The sequence below is a fragment of the Eutrigla gurnardus genome, assembly GCF_963514095.1.
Source record: "Eutrigla gurnardus genome assembly, chromosome: 7".
Classification (NCBI taxonomy): Eukaryota; Metazoa; Chordata; class Actinopteri; order Perciformes; family Triglidae; genus Eutrigla; species Eutrigla gurnardus.
This window is the reverse complement of record NC_139921.1, coordinates 5,537,039-5,559,556: the sequence shown is the minus strand read 5'-3', so window position 1 is coordinate 5,559,556 and position 22,518 is coordinate 5,537,039.

The following is a 22,518-nucleotide window of genomic DNA, read 5'->3' as shown; positions in this document are numbered from 1 at the left end:
CATAGATCTTCTGTGCCAGTGCATTTAGCAAGTCAAAGACTGGATGTGCCAAAACTTCCTACAACTAAATGAGGACAAAACTGAGATAATTGCTTTTGGTGCTAAAAAAGAAAGTTTTAAAGTAATTCAACACCTTCACTCTCTGTCCCTGAAAACCTCAAACAAAGCCAGAAATCTTGGGGTTATTATGGATTCTGATTTACATTTCGACAGTCACGTTAAATCAGTAACAAAATCAGCCTACTATCACCTAAAAAATGTAGCAAGACTTAGAGGGCTCATGTCAGCTCAAGACTTAGAAAAACGTGTACATGCCTTTATTACTAGTAGGCTAGACTACTGTAATGGTCTCCTTGCAGGTCTTCCGAAAAAAAAAACTGTCAGGCAGCTACAGCTTGTTCAGAACGCTGCTGCTAGAGTTCTTACAAAGACCAAAAAATGTGAGCACATTACACCAATTCTTAAATCCTTACATTGGCTCCCTGTATGTCAGAGTATTGATTTCCAAGTCCTCCTGCTCACATATAAATCACTACATGGTCTAGGACCGAAGTATATCACTGATATGCTCCCACTACATAAGCCTTCTAGACCACTAAGATCTTCTGAGACCAATCTGTTAGTGATTCCCAGAGTAAACAACAATCACGGGAGAGCATCATTTAGTCACTATGCAACAAATGGCTGGAATAAACTTCCTGAAGATGTAAGACTTGCCCCAACTCTGACCACTTTTAAAACTAGACTGAAAACTGTTATGTTCACCATAGCTTTCTGCTAAATCTTTTAATGTCTGCACTGTTTTTAATTATTGCAAATATGTTTTTATTCTCTTTTCTTTCTGTAATGCATTTTTAAATTTTTATTATTTTCTTTTAATTCTTCTATTTTTTTTTCTTCTCACTTTGTTTTATGATGTGAAGCACTTTGAGTCTGCCTTGTGTATGAAATGTGCTATACAAATAAAGTTGCCTTGCCTTGCCTTGCCTAAATTGCCCGTAGGTGTGAATGTGAGCGTGAATGGTTGTTTGTCTCTACATGTCAGCCCTGTGATAGACTGGCGACCTGTCCAGGGAGTACCCTGCCATCGCCCAATGACAGCTGGGATCGGCTCCAGCCCCCCCGCGACCCTGAATACAGGATAAGCGGTAGAAAATGGATGGATGGATGGATGGATGGATGGATTTAAATGTGCCTGGAACTGTGGAAACCTGCCTGTGAGGTCTTGGTGACGTGTGCGCACTGCGCACCGGTCAGCCAAACTGCCACTCCGCCAGCTGTAATTCGTCTTGAATGAATGGACTTTATTTGCGCCTTGCGCCTTACGCCAAGAGTAGACAAGGTTGGAGCTGGCGGGCTTTCGGCCAAGTCTCGGCGAGGCTTTTTGACCTTCCTCAGCACCAAGCTGAATCTGTGACGCCTCCCCCTGCTACGCTGCCACACCCATCTTGGCGCAGGCGATCCACCAAACTGCCAAACTGACCGTGCGCAAGGCTGCGCGGGTCGAAACTTGCATTACGCCGGCTCCGCCACCCTCCGCCGCCCTGCGCTGCACCACGAAACTAGGGCCCATAGGGTCTGTACTCACAAAACAGTGTCAACACTTGTTGCCTTGTTTTGTGAGTACGTGTCCTACTGCTATTGGTAACATTCCATGCATTATTAGTGGGGTAATTTACGAGATATATACACTGTACCATCGCACCAGTACTAAGCCATTCGGCTGATAGTGTCACACCAGTTTGTCAAGTGGAGTTATTTTGTCCTGTCTCCATGTCTGTCTTGTCATTTCCTGTTTTATTTTGGAAAGTAACTCTCCTCTCGTTTCAGGTCACTTGCCCTTCCTTATATGCCCCAGTCTGACGTCACCCCTGATTCCTGATTGTCTCCACCTGTCACCCATTACCCTCATGTGTTAAATAGTCTGCATCTCCCTTTGTCCTGTGTCTTGTCATGTGTGGAGTCGCCATCTATCAAGTCAAGTCAAAGTTATAGCAATTCAGTAGTCTGCCTCATTAGAGAGTTTTTTGTTGGCCTTTGCCGTTGTATTATTTCATAGCCTGTTTAAGTTAGAAATCCTCGTACCTAGTTATAGATTTTCTATTTCGTTATAGATAGTAGGCTTTTGTTATTAGACCTAGTTGTAGTTTTTCCCTCTCCGGAGGCATTTTATGTTAGACCTGTTTTTCCCCGTATTGATAGTAGGTTATTTTGTTATCAGTCCTAGTTGTAGTTATTCCCTCCCTGGAGGCGTTTTTAGTTTAGAGCGTTGTTTTGTTTATTCCCCCCTTAGCTCATAGGGTTGTTTTGTTGTAAGTGTTCATAGCCATCCCTCCTTTGAGGCATCTTCTGTTTTGGTATTTCTGTACGGCCTGAATAAAGTCCTGCGTCCTTTTGAAAACTCTGCTTCCGAGTCCTATCCTTGTGTCCTGGGCGTGATAGATAGCCCTATCTTGACCAATGCTGACCATCGCTAAAAATGCTTCTGAGGGGGTATTTGGCTGGATGTCATGGTGGAAATTTCCCTGGAAACCCTGTGTTTCACATCGCAACGCTATGAACTAGGCTTGGGCGGTAATACGGTAATACGGTATACCACGGGTCTTAAAAATATCAACGGTATCAGTTTCAATACCGTCATTAAAAAAATGCAATGCACTTATATAGGAGAGAGAGAGAGAGAGAGAGAGCGAGAGAGAGCGAGAGCGAGCGAGAGCGAGCGAGATCGAGAGATGGCGAGTCACGCACCGAGTGACCTGGTCTCAAAGAAGAACACAACTTCTGCAGTTTAGCAGTATTTCGGGTTCCGACCTAATGAGAAGTAGAGCTTAGTTCTGGCCCAGAAAATCAAGCCCGCCCTACCCAAGCCCGTTCGCGTAAGGTAAGGAGATTATGCCGACCCACAATTCCTTGCAAGAGCAAACTTAATTTTGTCTAAAGAAAGGAAGGAAGCTGCTTTGTATGTTGTTGGTAAGTCAGAAACTAATTGTAGATTTGGGTTTCGGCATTCTGTGAGTAGAGCTAGTTGTAACATTTAGTCTTGTCTAGATAGCTTGTTGTTTAAATTCTTGTGAAACTGTTCATACTGAGTGGGCAATTAGCTAGTTTCAGCCAGCTCAGCTGTACTAAATCTGCCTTCTACCTGGCAAAGATAAACTCTTCCGCCTCCAACCCCAGGAAACTCTTCTCCATGTTCTCCTCCCTCCTCACCCCTCCTACCCCTCCCCCTCCCTTACTGCTGATGACTTTGCAACTTACTTTACCAAGAAAGTAAAAGATATCAGCTCCTCATTGACTCCTATAACCTCCCCCAACTCTCCACCCTGATGGCCTTGCCAGCTTTAGCCCCCTCACCTCTGAAGACTTTCATGCACTTGTTACATCTAACCGTGCCACCACCTGCTCCCTTGACCCGATTCCCTCCTCTCTTCTCCAAGACACCTCACATGACATCTTGCCATTCCTCACCACACTGATCAACTCCTCCCTCACCTCAGGTGTCATTCCAGCGGCTTTTAAGACTGCTACAGTGAAGCCCCTCCTTAAAAAACCCACCCTAGACGCTGCTAACATCCAAAACTGTATCTCTTCTTTCATTCCTCTCTAAAACCTTGGAACGTGCCGCCTACAACCAACTGTCATCCTATCTCTCACAGAACAACCTCCTTGACCCTAATCCATCAGGATTCAGGACTGCTTACTCCACTGAGATGGCCCTCCTCACAGTGACCGAGTCCCTGCGAGACGCCAGAGCCTCATCCCACTCCTCCGTTCTCATTCTCCTCGAACTATCTGCTGCATTCGACACAGTCAACCACCAAATCCTCCTCTCCACCCTGGCTGAACTTGGCATAACTGACTCTGCTCTCACCTGGTTTACATCATACCTGACAAATCGCACCTTTCAGGTCACATGGAATGGCTCTATGTTTAAACCCTGTTCTTTAGACACAGGGGTCCCTCACGGCTCAGTATTAGGACCGCTTCTGTTCTCATTATACACCGGATCAGTAGGCTCTGTAATCATTTACATTTACATTTAGGTCATTTAGCAGACGCTTTTGTCCAAAGCGACTTACAATAAGTACATTTGTCAAAAGAAGGAAACAAAGAAACCACGACGTATCATTGCCGATGCAGTAAGAGCTAAAAATAGAACAAGTGTTAGGTCCTCATCTGAGTAAATTAGTACTTCAAGAGTAACAGTGCTACGATCCGAGTTTTTTTTTTTTTTTTTTTTTTTTTGCGGGGGGGGGGGGGGGGGGGGGGGGGGGGTCGAGGGAGGGTGTTAGTGGGTCATGCTATGTAGAGTCGAGGTGAAGTCTGAACAGGTGAGTCTTGAGCCTTTTTCGGAAGATGGCAAATGACTCTGCTGTCCTGATATTGGTCGGGAGTTCGTTCCACCACTGAGGCGCCAGAACAGAGAAGAGTCTGGACTTTGCTGAGCGACATTTGTTTGATTTCAGCGATGGTGGTACCAGCCGGCCAGCTGAAGTAGAGGAGCGGAGTGCTCGCTTCGGGGCATGAGGTTTGACCAGTGTTTGAAGGTAGGCAGGTGCCGTTCCATTGATGGCCCTGAAGGCCAGTGTCATCGTCTTGAATTGGATGCGTGCTGCAACAGGGAGCCAGTGGAGGTCACGGAGGAGGGGGGTCACGTGGGAGAATTTGGGTAGGTTGAAGATAAGGCGTGCTGCAGCGTTCTGGATACGCTGCAATGGTTTAATCGCATAGGCCGGGAGTCCGGCCAGGAGAGAGTTGCAGTAGTCAAGGCGGGAGATGACCAGTGCTTGGACCAAGAGCTGCGTTGCATCCTTTGTGAGGAAGGTCCGAATCCTGCGGATATTGTAGAGGGCAAATCTGCAGGATCGGGCCACAGCAGTGATGTTGGGGGTGCAGGATAGTTGGTCATCGAGGATTACACCCAGGTTCCTCGCAGTTGAGGAAGGAAATACTGTGATGCCCTCAACAGTGACCGACAGGTCCATGCGAGGGCAGTCTTTCCCTGGGATGAAGAGGAGTTCGGTTTTATTCAGGTTAAGCTTGAGGTCATGTCCAGTTGTCCAGACAGAGATGTCAGCCAGACAGTCCGAGATGCGAGTTGCAATGTGAGCGTCAGAGGACGGGGGAAAAGAGAGGAACAGCTGGGTGTAATCACATGACATGGATTCTCCTACCATTGTTACGCAGATGACACCCAGCTATTCCTCTCGTTTCCCCCAACCTCCGACACCCACATTGCAACTCGCATCTCAAACTGTCTGGCTGACATCTCTGTCTGGACAACTGCACATCACCTCAAGCTTAACCTGAATAAAACCGAACTCCTCTTCATCCAGGGGAAAGACATCACAGTATTGCCTTCCGCAACTGCGAGGAACCTGGGTGTAATCCTCGATGACCAACCATCCTGCACCCCCAACATCACTGCTGTGGCCCGATCCTGCAGATTTGCCCTCTACAATATCTGTAGGATTCGGACTTTCCTCACAAAGGACGCAACGCAACTCCTGGTCCAAGCACTGGTCATCTCCCGCCTTGACTACTGCAACTCTCTCCTGGTTGGACTCCCGGCCTCTGCGATTAAACCATTACAGCGTATCCAGAACGCTGCAGCACGCCTTGCCTTCAATCTACCCAAATTCTCCCATGTAACCCCCCTCCTCCGTGACCTCCACTGGCTCCCTGTTGCAGCACGCATCCAATTCAAGACGATGGCACTGGCCTTCAAGGCCATCAATGGAACGGCACCCATCTACCTCCAAACACTGGTCAAACCACACGCCCCGATGCAAGCACTTCACTCCTCTACTTTAGCTGGCCGGCTGGTACCACCATCGCTGAAATCAAACAAACGTCGCTCAGCAAAGTCCAGCAAAAGACTCAAGACTCACCTGTTCAGACTTCACCTCCACTCTGCATAGCATGACCCATTATCAACCCCCCCCCCCCCCCTCCCCTCCCCTTCTATGGTCTTACCTATAGCACTCTGATCATAGCACTGTTGTTCTAAAGGTATGTTTGCTGAACAGCTACTAGGCTGCTTTACTCAGACGAGGACCTAACACTTGTTTCTTTTTTTTAGATTTTACTTTATGGGCAATGATATGTTGTGGTTTCTTTCTTTTGACAAATGTACTTATTGTAAGTCGCTTTGGACAAAAGCGTCTGCTAAATGCCCTAAATGTAAATGTAAATGTAAATGACCACAAAGAGACACTAAATCACCACAAAGAGACACAAGACAACTTCAAAGAGACAAAAAAAACACAGAGATGCATAACGACTACGAAGAGACACAAAACAACAACAAAAGGGTTGCTAACTTACGACGACTTACTATGACCTGGATCACTATGTCTTGTTCCTATGCAGGAGACGTGGTGGGGCCTTGCTTGTCAGTGCCCAGGGGCCCATCGTCTCTGAATCCGCCCATGTCCGGTACCCTAAGGTGAAGGGTACTGACTTTTTTATTACTCTGAGCCTCAGCAGTTTGGACTCCCTCATCCTTTTACCTCTTTAAAGCTATTATTAACTCCCGCAGAGGTGAAGCACTTTCCAGCCCTCAGAGATTAATGAAAAGGTAGGCAGCATGTGAATAATTTAGGTGTGTCCTCTTCAGTCATAGCTGAACTTTGGACAGTTAAACTCACCGTTTCTCCTGCCTTCAGATGAAATCTTTCCAGGAACTGAACTGAATTGTGATGGTGAGATTTTCAGTACACAGGCTGCCTCCTTTGAGGCAGCAGCTTATTTGGTGCAGAATTATGATGATATCAATAAATTATGAATAAAAGCAGAATGATATGATATTGTGAGGGGAATGAAACATGTGTGGAAGACAAGCCTCAGCACTTCAGCTAATAGATGTCGAGGAAACCACATGTGACATTCCTTCTTCACACCATAACTTAATAGACTTATAGAGCTACTTAGAATTAATTTATTGTAATATTTGTAAGTAAATACAGCTGGTTCTTTATCTTTGATTATATTTTCCACTGAGAACCAGTGCAGTGGGTTCATTCAAATGCTGCAGTGCATCGTAAGCCAAGGTTCGCAGAAAGGTTTACAGTACAGTCATCAGTTTCCAGAGTTTCCAGAGTTCTCCCACCCAGCTACAAGAACATTCTTAGAGTTCAAGAATGCTACAAATACTGTGAACTCTGAGGGCCCTAGTTTCGTGGCGCAGCGCAGGGTGGCGCAGGGTGGCGGAGCCGGCGTAATGCAAGTTTCGACCCGCGCAGCCTTGCGCATGGTCAGTTTGGCAGTTTGGTGGATCGCCTGCGCCAAGATGGGTGTGGCGGCGCAGCAGGGGGAGGCGTCACAGATTCAGCTTGGCGTAGCGGAAGTTTTGTGGCAAAAAGCCTCGCCGAGACTGCGCTGAAAGCTTGCCAGCTTCAACCTTGTCTACTCTCGGCGCAAGGCGTAAATAAAGTCCATTCATTCAAGGCGAATCACAGCTGGCGGAGTGGAAGTTTGGTTGACGGCGCGCAGTGCGCACACGTCACCAAGACCGAGGGGGTGGATGCTTTTTTCAACCTTTCAAATTGTAGAATACAGCTTTAAAGTAAAGTACCTCAGAGGAATGAGCAGAGGAACAATCAAACAGAAGGATTCATGTGTGATTGGCTGAATAAGTAGAGGTGATATTGAAAATACTCTTCCTGATCCGCTTTACTTTTACTTGTTTGCCCCTCAGCATTCAAAGTACATTCAGCCTCTGAACATCACAGGCTAAAGTATTCCCCCCCTCCCCTGAGGAAAGTCGTTGCAGCGTTGCTGCAGCTCTGCAGCCGGTAACATTTTAAAGAGCAATTTGCAAGAAATGGATGTGAATAGAAGCCAGCTCAACCATATGATTGAGTTTCCTTCATGTTCTCAACAATATTTAAAAAGGCGTACAGCCCAGAACCAATGAGATATGAACACATTATCATCAGTTGAATCACTAAATTATGTTATTTGTTATGGCTGAGGGGTCACTAATTCCTTCTGGGATAATAAACTCATTTAAACTAAGCTGAACAAAATGCCAAAAGTGACGATTGCTCAGCAGCTTCTAAACTGCTGAAGCATATCTGAGGATTCAGAAGGCTCATCATCACTTATATCCGATGGTACTTGACTTATTCTCCTTAGTCGTTGCTCCTCTAATGCTGAGTCATTTTTAACGGAAGACATTGACATGAAGCTGCAAACTGACACCCAACACTTATTTCAGTTGTGAAATGATGTAATGAAGCAACCAATCGTGTCATCTAAAAGAGGGATTATTTCTTATTCAAACCATTCATATAGCATCAAACAACGACTTGCTGTGTCAAGATATAATGGAGTAATGTCTACCTGAGCAGAGAGTTACCCACCCTCTGTGTGTGTTGTGATCTGAGCTTCTTGCTTGTTGATGTTGTCGTGCCGGCCAATGCGTGCATTTTAGTGCCTGTGCCCCAGTCTGCTAGCGCTGTTGGCACCACCAGCCGTCGCCATGTTGAGAACCGTTAAGAGGCTACCAACCTCCAATGCTCCCAATCTCATTCTCAATTCATCGACTTGCTGATAATGTAGCTGGTCGCGCTTGGCCATTGTGTTGCTTTATCACACAAAGCGTGAACATAGCATTACTTAACTAAGTAATTAAGTAATTAAATCACCGACAGAGCGCCACGGTTCCATTTCAGCGGCTCTCGGCTTTTGTACAATAGACGTATGCAGTCAATGCGAATGTTTACAGCGATGGCGATATGGCAGCTTTTGTTTTTTCATTTTCATTTCTCTGAAATTACGCTAGGCTTGGGGCCAGCTGTCGCATCAGTGCTTTAAACTTTTTGCCGGACATCCTGAAGTCGGTTCTGAAGCAGCCGTAGTCCACTTTAAGCTCCAGAACCAAGAAAGATGCAACATAATTGGCTTAACGAGTGAAAGAGGGAGAGAGGGCTTTGCGTTGGTTCAGCGAACTACCGCTATGAGGAGAAGGATTATTGACTTTATTTCCTGATTGATTTGCAGCCATTACTTTCAAAAGCAGAAATACATGCTTCCACAACTCCTCACAAACCTGCAGGAAGGTGCCATATTGAATGAAAGCAGCCTAAGGCACGCTTCATCCTGCTGTGGCCTGCCTGCTCTCTCTCTGTCAGGCCTGTGAGGTCTGTGACGAGGTTGGCGGTGTCTGACCTGGGCAACGTGGGGAGGTGTCAAACCCTTCTAGTGGGTCAGAAGTGATGACTGAAAGGGATTATATTTATATCGGTCCGAACATTGGGTAGTTATATACATTTCAGGTCTGGTAGAGTCCTGGTAGAGTCCTGCCATCCAGTCTCACCCTCTATCATGTGCCATAAATTACAACCTCAACACAAACTCTACATCACGCCCATGCCCCGTCGCCTCCCACCACCCGCCTCCCCTTGGCCTTTGCAGGGAGAACATGCATTATTGACCAAGAAGTGCTTTGCAAAACTAAAAACAGTGAGACACAAAGTCTCCAGTGTCGGCACTTGAAAACACATTCTCTGAAAGAGGCGAGCTTCCCTAAAACCTGGATGGAGTGACCAGCTGTGAGCGAGGGAGAGTGGAAAACTATCATGGAGTGGGTAAGGCTGAGTGCTTCCTCCGCATCAGACTGACAAAAAAAAACCAAAGCGGATGTCTGAAAGGTCAGCCCCATGCTGCTTTCATAGCTTAATTCTCAAGATCAATAACGTCGCTGTTGGAAGGACTGTTGAATCTAAAGTAACACCCAAGTGTTTTCATGTCGTGCCTCCGTCTCCCAGTTAACGGCTGTATATGAGACTGCTGTGCTTTTCAACAAACAGCTGAGAAGAGAGACTCTGATCATGACGGAGTCATGGGATTTCATTTGAAAGTCAGAGATGGGGAGATCTCACCGTCAAAGCAGGTCTGCAGCACCAGAGTCCAGACTTTTAATGAGGCTTTTCTGCTTTATGCATTTCAGGCCACAAAACACCAAAACGCAGCATGCTTGTATACTCCGGGTTTTCCCCAAAGTTCCTGCCAGAAATACATTAACGGCATGAGTCACCCAACAAGTACTGCATCATTAGTGAGTCTCCCTCTGTCGCCTTGAAATAACATCTTGTTCTCCCCGGGTGGCAGCAGTGTGATCAGCCTGATTCCTCAACCCAACGAAGTGCTTTTTCACAGTGACAACGTGGCGTGAAATCACACATGAAAAGCCTAAAACATGTCATCATGAGTCATGACATGTGGAATGTCCTTGAATGGTATTTATACGCCTTCCTGCGAGATCAGATGGTGTGATGGCACCAGATATATGACTTGATATGTATCTCCAGCTGCTTGAATAATAAAGTGTATTTTATTCCAAATGCCATCAGTAGCCTCAACCAAACCAAGTGACAAAATCAAACTGAGATGCTATTTTTTTTAACTCTTATTCTTATGTATTTAAGCATATTTATTATCTTTTTCTTTTTTATCAAGATATTTTCACTCATATGACTGAGATGATATTGTGGCTGTATGTCTATCTGTCTTTTATGTCTGGTGAGCCAAAGGAAAATGTCCACCAACATTAAAGATTTATTCTATTCTATTATTCTTATTCTAAGTTGAATAAAAAAAAGGTGTTTCTGAAGACATTATGGTGTGAAGTAGGAGAAAAATTGGGGATTTTTTAAAATGTATTTAACATGAGAGCGCAGCAGTTAAACAGCAGAACTGAATTACTTAATTAAGGCTGAAAATTGCCAAGTAAGATTTTTAATCCATCAGAAACAGACAGTTGACACATCAGGTCTCCACTGTTGGGGTTTTAGCAGGAGCAGATTTGGTTATCAACAGTTAACTATCAATATCAATATGATTATCGGTATTAATAATTATATTTAATATATTATCATGATATAATCATGAATAAACGGGGCACCACCCTGGGATCAGGGAAAAGATAACCTAAAACTGTATTCAGTCTCAATATAAAGGTTTTATACTCACATGCCAATGATCGTGATCATTGGCATAGAAGTACAAAACCAATCGAACAATTAAGAAGGGCGTGAAATTCAAGCACTAGCCTTCACAACCTGCTGTTATCCAGTGACATATACACAACAAGCACAAGAGACCGCTAGTTATAATATAATAAGATTTATTAAAATCAGTAATAATGATCACAATCAATAACACTGCAATTAACAAAGCCTTATTACCTAACTACCTAACACACAAAGCTAAGCTAAACAAAGGGAGAGACACACGTGAGTGTGTGTGTATGCATGTGCGTGCGTGCGTGTGTGTGCGCGTGTGTGTCGAGAGAGAGAGAGAGAGAGAGAGAGAGGGAGAGATGGCTATGTGCGGCCACCAGATGGAGCTATTCCTCACAGCGTTCAGGGGCGGAGCCACTGACGTCCGATGGGGTAGCGAGAGAGAGAGAGAGCGAGAGGTGGAGCTATTCCTCGCAGCGTTCAGGGGCGGAGCCACTGACGTCAGATGGCGTAGCGAGAGAGGGAGAGAGAGGGGGAGAGATGGCCGAGTGTAGCCACCAGATGTAGCTATGTCCTTAGCGTCCGCCGGGAACAGCTGGCTTAGGACACGTGTGTGCGGCGTGTATGTGTGTGTGTGTGTTAGCGGGACACAAACAAAGAGAGAGAGAGTGCGCGAGCGATATTCTGAGGCTCAGAAGGCGTGCCGCTATCACACGGGCTCGCGTGAATGAACTGGCGTTTATTCCGCGAGACCGGTCTTTTAACTGATAGTAGAGGCTTTCTGAGCTCGCGAATATGGCGGAGGTTAGTCGAAAACACTGTTACAGAAATCTACCCAGCTGCGTGGGTACACGATCAGCATTCGAATACAGCAGCACATGAACAAACCGCGTCCGCGATCAGAACTTAAAACACATTAACAAGAATTACAAGCATGTCCTACACTATCGAATCTCTGCTTCTGCCCAGACAAATAGCCTCTTACTTTTGTCGATGTGAGATGCGCCGATGTGAGGGTGCGGTGATGGCGTTCCTTGACGCCGGCAACGGACGGTAGTTCGTGGGCGCTCATTCAGCGCCGGATCCAATTGGTTGAAGAAAACCGTTAGTTATTCTTCCTTCTGCAGGGAAATGAGGAACAATCGCGGGGCTCGACGATTTAGTCAGCTGATTTCAGACAAAGACGGGTCGAGTTATCCGTTCTGCTGGCAGCTGGGACGAAGAAAGTTTTTCTTCTTACCGCGGGGAACGGGAGAGTCGCGCTGTCGCGGTGGTCTCCTCGGGATCCAAAATGATAAACAAAAGAAAAATAAAACGAATAGAGAAAAAGAGGGGTAAAACAGTCTGTTGCTCGTCCAGCGAGTTTGGGGGAAAGACTGCGGCCTAGGACAAAGGAAAACGCTGCAGACGTTATGTTCACCTCCTGGTGTAACGCGAGTTACGTTGGAGAGAGAGAGGGATCTGGTGGCACCGGGATTTATAGCTCACGGCTGGTCCGGGGTACCCCCTGGAGTCCCATGCAGTTGTCAGCCAATAGGGCACCAGTTGTGTGACGTCAGATCTCGCGACCAGGTGGAGGTGACACTAAAATGGTGGTTGTAGTTTTTATCTCCTTTGTTCCTTTGTCCGGCCGCATTGTGTAGGCTTTGTAGGCCGCATTGTGTAGTCCTAACGGTTAGGTCCCAACAGTCCCCCTTTTGGTCTGAATGTTGAGGTGTGGGACGCAACCTTCGGAGCAACATAAGGGCCGAACCGTCCATGTATTCCTTGAAACACGTGGGAGTCCAAACAGTCTGTATATTCCATGGAAAAGAGGTTAAACAGTTCATTCAGGTTAAAGTCCATAACTTTGATGGAGGCGTTGTCTTGTTGACAGAGATTGAGGCAAAGTCTGGACAGAGATTGAGGCAAACTCTGGGCAGAGACTTCTAACTATCTAACCTATATTAGACATCACTAAGGCACAATTTATACAAACATCAGCATTATCATTTCATTCGGGAAATTTCAGGACCCATTCCTATTATGAAAAACAGAACGAAGATGGAGGGAAAGCGAGGAAAAGGAAAAGGGGTTAGTGGTCGCTAGGCTTACTCCGGGAGGAGGTTGGAGTTAGCCTGTGGGATGTATGGTATCTCTCTAAAACCTAACATTTAGTATGGCTTTAGCCTATGCGTATCCTGTTTCCCTATGATAGATAGATTGAGGATGAATCTTATGCCCAGGTTCCTGGGGTCTACTGAGATCGGGATTGCATTGACAAGACTATAAACCAAACGCACTTATGAAGGTTGCACCACAGTTGTAATAGCAGGAGGATTTTCGTGACCAGGCATCTAAGGCATGTAAGGTGTTATTGAGCAGGCTGGAGTGTAAGTTGACAGTGGCTACGATTCCCTGAGGGGGTGTTGCCTAAGTTCTGCAGTTGTTGTCACTGTGAGAAGGGTTTGATGTTTAGGTGTTAGTGCTTGCGGTTACACCCTACTGTGGCCATGGTGAGTCTTGTCCTGGATGAGAGGGAGACTTCCTCCCCCTTTCGGGTGCGGCAACTGCGATCTCTAAGAGGTGTGACAGGTTTGTAGGGCTTGATCTGATTCGCATGAACCCACTTGTGTGTGGCTGGGTGCCTTGGTTGTGAGACCCTGATGCGGTAAGCCACTGGTGATAGCTTACCGACGATCTCGAAGGTTCGACTCCTCATGAGGATGTCGTCCACATAGATGAGGTTACCGCGTGCAGCCGCGTCACTCATCGCCTTGTGGAGGAACATGTTGAACTCGGCTGGGGAGTTCGAATACCCAAAAGGACAGCGGTTCCAAGTATACTGGCGGTTCCCAAAGGAGAAGGCAAGCTTATATTGGTCTGTTGGATCAACTTTCATTGTCCAGAAACCATTAGCGATGTCTACCGTTGAGAAGAAGCGGGCTCCCTTGACCTTAGCTAGCTCCTGATCCAGGTGAATCATGGGCCAGCGGGAGAGAGGAACCTGTTTGTTCAGTGGCCGGTAGTCGATGGTGAGGAGCCATTTCCCAGTGGGTTTCAAGACCCGTCAGATTGAAGGATTAGATCAGGGGTGTCAAACTGATCCAGTAAAGGGCCGTGTGGCTGCAGGTTTTCATTCCAACCAAGCAAGAACACACCTGACTTGACTTATTCACCTACCTGATTTGCCTTCACACCTTGATTGGTTGGATCAGGTGTGTTCTTGCTTGGTTGGAATGAAAACCTGCAGCCACACGGCCCTTTACTGGATCAGTTTGACACCCCTGGATTAGATGTTGAGTTGCATTCCCGGATGATTTGCTTCTCCAGCAATTTATCCAGGATGTCTCGGATAGACTCGTATGCGGCTAACGGGATCCTGTACTGGCGTACGAAGGTCGGTGGTGCAATCGGATCAGTGGGGATGCGGACCGTGTGAAGTTGGGTCTCCCCACAGTCCTGCGAGTCTCGGGAGAAGATCGACTGGAAGTCGTGGAACAACTTCCGTAGCGCGTCTCTCTGGTCCTTGGTAGTGAGGGCATCTGCTTTGGCAAGCTGTTGGGTTATCTCAGACTCAAAGCCCGAATAGGGTTCCTCAGGTGGTTGGTGTGTCTCACCTGAGGTCGCTTCGGTCGATTGAGTCGTTAATGCGTAGACGACCAGATCACCCCCTTTTCCCAGTGCTGTGCCACAAATGGCTTCGCCGTGAAGGGTTTCATGACGGGCCATGGTGATCATTGCGGTTGGGAATGTCGAAAGGACATCGTCTAAGTTTTGGACCAGGATGTAGGTCGAACGATTGTTCAACTCAAGCAGGAGCGTGCCACAGACTGTAAGGTTAAGTTCCCAGAAATGAGGTAAGGGCTGGAGGAATGCTTGGGAGCCAGGCAGGGACCATCATGTCAACTTCGCTGGCAACCTGACATGCCTCTGGGATGGTTTGGCCTGATGTCAGGTGTTCAAGTTCAATGGGAAGGGTTTGATGTTTAGGTGTTAGTGCATGCGGTTACACCCTACTGTGGCCATGGTGAGTCTTCTCCTGGATGAGAGGGAGACTTCCTCCCCCTTTCGGGTGCGGCAACTGCGATCTCTAAGAGGTGTGACAGGTTTGTAGGGCTTGATCTGATTTGCATGAACCCACTTGTGTGTGGCTGGGTGCCTTGGTTGTGAGACCCTGATGCGGTAAGCCACTGGTGATAGCCTACCGACGATCTTGAAGGTTCGACTCCTCATGAGGATGTCGTCCACATAGATGAGGTTACCGCGTGCAGCCGCGTCACTCACCGCCTTGTGGAGGAACATGTTGAACTCAGCTGGGGAGTTCGAATACCCAAAAGGACAGCGGTTCCAAGTATACTGGCGGTTCCCAAAGGAGAAGGCAAGCTCAAGCAGGAGCGTGCCACAGACTGTAAGGTTAAGTTCCCAGAAATGGGGTAAGGGCTGGAGGAATGCTTGGGAGCCAGGCATCTTCTGTCCCTTAAGGATGGCGAGCCGGATGGGGACACCTGCGGTCCTTGCAGGGACCATCATGTCAACTTCGCTGGCAACCTGACATGCCTCTGGGATGGTTTGGCCTGATGTCAGGTGTTCAAGTTCAATGGGCAGGGGCTCGCTCTTAGCATTAGCCTGGGACCACAGAATCTGATTGACCGTGTCCAGTTTGGTGCCAAGTCTGACCAGAATATCAGCACCTAAAAGGAATGGTGGATGTAGTTTGGGCACTACGCTCATGAAATGGTCAACCTGTTTCTTCCCAATACGGATCGAGAGGGCGCACACTCCTACCGCCTTAAGGAGGGTCTGCGGTGATTCTGCAGAAAGGAGGTGGTGGTTGAGAGGCGCGAAAACTGGGAGAGGTTGATGCTGGCACAGATGGTGGTACAGATCTTGACTGACGGCTGTCTTCTCTGACCAAAGCCCCAGGATCGCTTCTGGGACATGGGTGTCATTGAGATGTACACCGCCAACCAGATGAGGGCTGTACAGTGCTGGGTTTCGGTTCTCCAGCGGACACAGGAAGGATCCGTTGTGTCGGAAAGCACTCAAGTCGCCGGCTTGGAGTTGTGGGCTCGCAAGCGGTGCGGTTCGAGCAGAGCCAGGATTAGGCTCTGGAAAAGGCATCCGCATTGGTAGAGGGTCTCTGGACTCTTGAATGACGGCGACTCGTTCGTCGGAGGCCATCAGGCCACCTGAGGGGTGGAGCGGTTTTGGCGGCTCGACCTGAGCCCAGATGCGCCCCTGATGGCAGTCATTAAGCGGTGCCAGCCGGTCCAGGAGATCCTGACCAATGAGAAGTGGTTCGGTGTCAAGGGCACAAATGTGGATGGGGTGCACAAGAGTGACTCCCTGAAACGTGAGGTCCACCCACGCACGTTCTGTGATGGGTGACCTGTCCTGCGTGTAGCTGGTGATGCTAACGTGGCAGGGCTCAATTTGAAGTGGTTTACCTAGGGAGAGCATGGTTCGGGTCACCTCCGCAAAGGTGCGTTGGCACATTAGACTGATCTCAGAGCCTGAGTCGAGTAGGGCGAGGATGTTGACGCACCCCCCTACCACCACCGAGGTGTAAATGCGTCTAGCGTGGCCTTTGCAAACAAGATCTCCTAGGAAAGTCAAGAAACGGGGTTGCGACGGGTCGATGGTTGCCGAGTCTGATTTTGGTTTCCCCGCCCATCCTACCAAGCAAACCTTAGCGGTGGAAGTGGGAACGGCCCGGCCTAGTCATGTAGGCGGAGGCTTAGTGTCCTGGTTCTTGCCGGGCTTTTGTGGGGAGCTTGGTGCCGGCGGTGACATTTGGGCCGCGTCAAGTCGCAACCCTATCGCTTTTGTCAGCTTGTCGACCAGGTCGTCCATATCCTTTTCTCTCATTCGGGAGTTTGTCGTCCAGGAATTATACTTACCCTCTTGTTTGCATTCAAACTGGACCTTATTCCTGGGGTTATTTTCGTTCCTGGGCTCTGTGTGATTCCAGGGGCGTGCGTTCCGCTCACCCCCTTGGTTCTGTCGCCATTGTTGCTGGTTAGGTTCCCGGTGTGCCTGTTGTACTGGTCTGGTACTTACCCTTGGCTGAGGCACTTCATCTCCCTCCAGACCTAGGCCTGTGTGTTCCGCGGTTTGGATCCCCAGGACTCTGGCGTCCTCCCCGGGTGACCTTGCGGGTCGCACCCGGTCTCCCATGACATCTGTATGTCCTGCAGTGCATGGTGACATCGTAGCGCACACTTTCGTGTAGGTTATGCAGGAAGAGGGCCTTGAAGGCAGGCTCTTCCTCCACTCCTGGGGAGTTACGGCCCCGAGCATAGGCGGCTCTGAAGCGCCTATAGTACTCCCTGGGTGGTTCCTCCTTCCTGTGTAGAACAGCGAGGGCGCCGAACGTGGCGGAGGCGGGGTCCCTGTACCGGCTATACTCCTCCTTGAGTGCTTCACAAAGTCTGGAGTATCGGTCCCGGTTTCTGGGTGCGAGTGTTTCTATGAAACTGTGGACATGTCCGGTAGTGGTCTTCCAGATTAGCTTGAGCTTCTCGCGTGAGGAGGCATGGGGTAGGTCACGCAGACAGTGGTCTATCTCTTTGAGATAGCCATCAATATCCGGCTCTTTGTGAGTCGGATCAAACCGTTCGATGTCTCTGGCGAGGGACTCTAACTGTCGGGTGCGCAGGCCATGGTTTGCGGCTGGATATGGGCCATCTGATTCACTTGATGACCCGTTACCACGGTAATTGTCTCGGACAGAGTGACCCCTCCACCTTGGAGGTGGGGATGGAGTCCGAGGCATGCGTGACTCTCCTAACGAGTGTCGGTGGTGGGTACGTGGGAATCTGGAATCCCCCGTCGAGCTCCGAGCCACTGGGAAATGGCACACGCTTCGGCGTGGGGACTCGTCCCGCTGGGAGTAGCTCCACTTGTGAGGGCTCTTCCGACTGTACAAGTCTCTCCCTGCGCATGGGACGGTGTGCGTCCGTGGGGGGCGCGGTTTCAAGGTCCGACAGGTCAGGCATATCCGTGTCTGGGGGTGTACCTACCTGGGCAGCCTGAGTTTCCTCACACTGGAGTTCTCTCTCCTCCTCCCTGCACGGCCTGCGGAGGGCTTCCTCCCTCTCCACCTTCAGTTCGGCCACTTCCTGTCGCAGGGAGGTGGTCGCATGACCCAGTCGATTGATTAACTCCTCATCCTCAGCTTTCTGCAGTTGTGCTCTGCGCTGAGACAGGAGGAAGATTCGACCCACCACGTCAGCGATTGCGCGTTGTGGTTTCCCTGACGGGTGATTAACATAATCAACAAGCTCCTGCAGTTGATCATGGCATGTCACTACATCGTAGTGCTCCAGGTTTTCCCTGTCCTCAAGGGACAGGTGGAGGAGACCAGCGACCGCATCCTGCAGGTCTGCGTCGACTGATACCTGGGGAGCCTCAGCTCCTTGTTCTTTCGGGCCGTAGTTGCTCATTTTACCTCTAGTAAAAGGCAGAACCCGGTGGCTTCACTTGTTTGGTTTTAACAGCGAAAAAGAATGTATGTTGGTATGCTGATGTGGGTGCACAGGTGAGCGGCGTCAACCTGTGACTTACAATGGAAATGTTAATACACTTCTACAGTCTGTGGACTGATAGTGAGGTGTCTCTAGCACCTCTGGTGAATGATAACAGTGTTATAACGCATCTTAGTATCCCGTACCCTGTGTTTGTTAGTATTGTTGTTAAACAATAAATGGCTAATCACAACATGCATATGCAACCCTCAACTGTACTTGCTTGGCAAATAGTAATGGGGAACAAACAAATCGATCCTTGAAAATCGATTTCTAAACAATCATATTAATAATAATAATATTATTATTATTACTATACCTCTCAGGTTATTATGCATAATTCTCTGTATAAAGCTGGTTTAAGACGGCCTCACACGGGGCACCAATTATGTTGGGGTTGTAGCAGGAGCAGATTTGGTTATCAACAGTTAACTATCAATATCAATATGATTATCGGTATTAATAATTATATTTAATATTATCTTGATATAATCATGAATAAACGGGGCACCACCCTGGGATCAGGGAAAAGATAACCTAAAACTGTATTCAGTCTCAATATAAAGGTTTTATACTCACATGCCAATCATCGTGATCATTGGCATGGAAGCATAAAAACAATCTAACAATTAAAAAGGCGTGAAATTCAAGCACTAGCCTTCACAACCTGCTGTTATCCAGTGACATATACACAACAAGCACAAGAGACCGCTAGTTATAATATAATAAGATTTATTAAAATCAGTAATAATGATCACAATCAATAACACTGCAATTAACAAAGCCTTATTACCTAACTACCTAACACACAAAGCTAAGCCAAACAAAGGGAGAGACACACGTTGAGTGTGTGCGTATGTGTGTGCGTGCGTGCGTGTGCATGTGCGTGCGTGTGTGTGCGCGTGTGTGTCGAGAGAGAGAGAGAGAGAGAGGGAGAGATGGCTATGGGCGGCCACCAGATGGAGCTATTCCTCGCAGCGTTCAGGGGCGGAGCCACTGATGTCCGATGGGGTAGAGAGAGAGAGAGCGAGAGGTGGAGCGATTCCTCGCGGCGTTCAGGGGCGGAGCCACTGACGTCAGATGGCGTAGCGAGAGAGGGAGAGAGAGGGGGAGAGATGGCCGAGTGTAGCCACAGGATGTAGCTATGTCCCTAGCGTCCGCCGGGAACAGCTGGCTTAGGACACGTGTGTGCGGCGTGTAAGTGTGTGTGTGTGTTAGCGGGACACAAACAAAGAGAGAGAGAGTGCGCAAGCGATATTCTGAGGCTCAGAAGCCGTGCCGCTATCACACGGGCTCGCGTGAATGAACTGGCGTTTATTCCGCAAGACCGGTCTTTTAACTGATAGTAGAGGCTTTCTGAGCTCGTGAATATGGCGGAGGTTAGTCGGAAACACTGTTACAGAAATCAACCCAGCTGCGTGGGTACACGATCAGCATTCACATACAGCAGCACATGAACAAAGTGACTCGGCGGTCCGCAATCAGAACTTAAAACCCATTAACAAGAATTACAAGCATGTCCTACACTATCGAATCTCTGCTTCTGCCCAGACAAATAGCCTCTTACTTTTGTCGATGTGAGATGCGTCGATGTGAGGGTTTCGTCCCGTGCGGTGATGGCGTTCCTTGACGCCGGCAGCGGACGGTAGTTCGTGGGCGCTCGTTCAGCGCCGGATCCAATTGGTTGAAGAAAACCGTTAGTTATTCTTCCTTCTGCAGGGAAATGATGAATCGCGGGGCTCGGCGATTTAGTCAGCTGATTTCAGACAAAGACGGGTCGAGTTATCCGTTCTGCTGGCAGCTGGGACGAAGAAAGTTTTTCTTCTTACCGCGGGGAACGGGAGAGTCGCGCTGTCGCGGTGGTCTCCTCGGGATCCAAAATGATAAACAAAAGAAAAATAAAACGAATAGAGAAAAAGAGGGGTAAAACAGTCTGTTGCTCGTCCAGCGAGTTTGGGGGAAAGACTGCGGCCTAGGACAAAGGAAAACGCTGCACGTTATATTCACCTCCTGGTGTAACGCGAGTTACTTTGGAGAGAGAGAGGGATCTGGTGGCGCCGGGATTTATAGCTCACGGCTGGTCCGGGGGACCCCCTGGAGTCCCATGCAGTTGTCAGCCAATAGGGCACCAGTTGTGTGACGTCAGATCTCGCGACCAGGTGGAGGTGACACTAAAATGGTGGTTGTAGTTTTTATCTCCTTTGTTCCTTTGTCCGGCCGCATTGTGTAGGCTTTGTAGGCCGCATTGTGTAGTCCTAACGGTTAGGTCCCAACACCACTTATGATGTTACTCATTAAACGTGAGCATTGATCCCCAGTGCAAAGCAGATAAACGGCCAAGTGGATGGAATTTTATTCCATTCCTACTTTATATCAGAGTTCATACATCTCCTTTCCCTTTTCCATGTCAGACTATGCAGCACCTCAAAATATCTGTCATGACGTGCACGTGTAGGATTTGAAAAGAAGCGCCGTGTTATTAAATCTATTACAAAGAAGCATGCAGAGTGCATTCGGTGTGGGAGTCCAGTCTGAAAGGAAAAGTCTCTCTGGAGGCAGAATAATGAGAGCCAGACTGTTATTAAAAGACTGGAGCCATGACAACAGAGGACCACTGGTGAGGGGAATTCATTTTGCTTTTTTTAAGAGAGAAAGAAAAGCAGAGGGGATACTCTGTAATTAAGACTCAGGTTTTTGGTTGCGTCTCGGATGCAGTGGGTTTGTTATGTGTGAGACATGATGCATATTCACATTCTGGTGAGAAGGTCTGACATCTGGCATGTCAGAGTCCGCTGCCAAGCTATGTTCACGCCATCTTCTCAGAAACATGGAGGCTGTCGAGCCTGAAGACATGCTTAGATGTTTATTTCAACCAAATGGCTTATAATGTTGTATCTTTATCATCTATCACAAGTCTTAAACGGACGATGTTTTGTTTCCTTCCATAATTTTATTTTGTGGGTCATCATAGTTAAGTACCAGGAAGTACATAAAAACATCATCAGAGTTTCATCAAAATGTCATCGAATTCAGGGTTATATTTTTTTACGTTCAATGCTTCCTTCCATACTGATAATTGGTTATACAGACCCTACCCTTACCACCCCAGGTCTCCCCACCCAGCCCAACCTTCCATCCACCACACCTAACCCACCCCACACCCCTTAACCCGCCCACCCCCGATAGAGCCGGGTACCCCAAGTACTCAAGATTTCTCTTGAGAAAAGGAGCCCCTAAAGGTTTTATCTATCTATCTGCTGGTATACATTCCAAATCTGACACACTCATACACACAACAAAAAAGGAAAGAAAAAAGGTGGGAGTACTACGGCTCTAGAGGGCATTATAAATCTGACTCCATTGGCTATGAAAATTCTTTCTTTTTATTTTTGTCCTCTGACATTGATCTTTCAATATACAGGTAGTACTTCATCAAGACCTTCCAATTCTCTATTGAAGGTGCTTCCTTATTCTTCCAGTTTTGCAATATTAGTTTTTTAAGGATAAGAGAAGAAAAAAGTAATAGCTAGACGGATCTCATCCCCTCAATATTTTGAAAGACAAAGGGGAAAAGGGAAGATATCATTAAAAAAAAAAGGCCCTTTCAATGCACATGCACATACATTTAGGTATCTGGAGAACCTGCCAACCATTTTAAGTATTGTCTGTTTATTGGTCTCATGAATCATTTCCTGTTGGTCTCGTGGATCAATTTGTACTTCGACCAAACTGAAGTTATCTATCTATAAGTTAGAGACTACCACAACACACTTCTTATAGCAGTCTCCTAATAATATATTATTATTATTCTATTTTATACTCAATCTTCATACCATCCTTTAATAAAAGCACGTTACTTTGGTAAATATCACATGAACCATAAAGTACACAACCTCTGGTCAGTCAGTCACTTCCATCCAAACATGAACTTTGACCTGAGCAAAGAGACTATGTATCTACCTTGGTTAAATTATTCACTACTTTATTCTCTCCACAAAGTTATGGAACACCGCGAACTGTAACAAAATAAAACACATTCTATA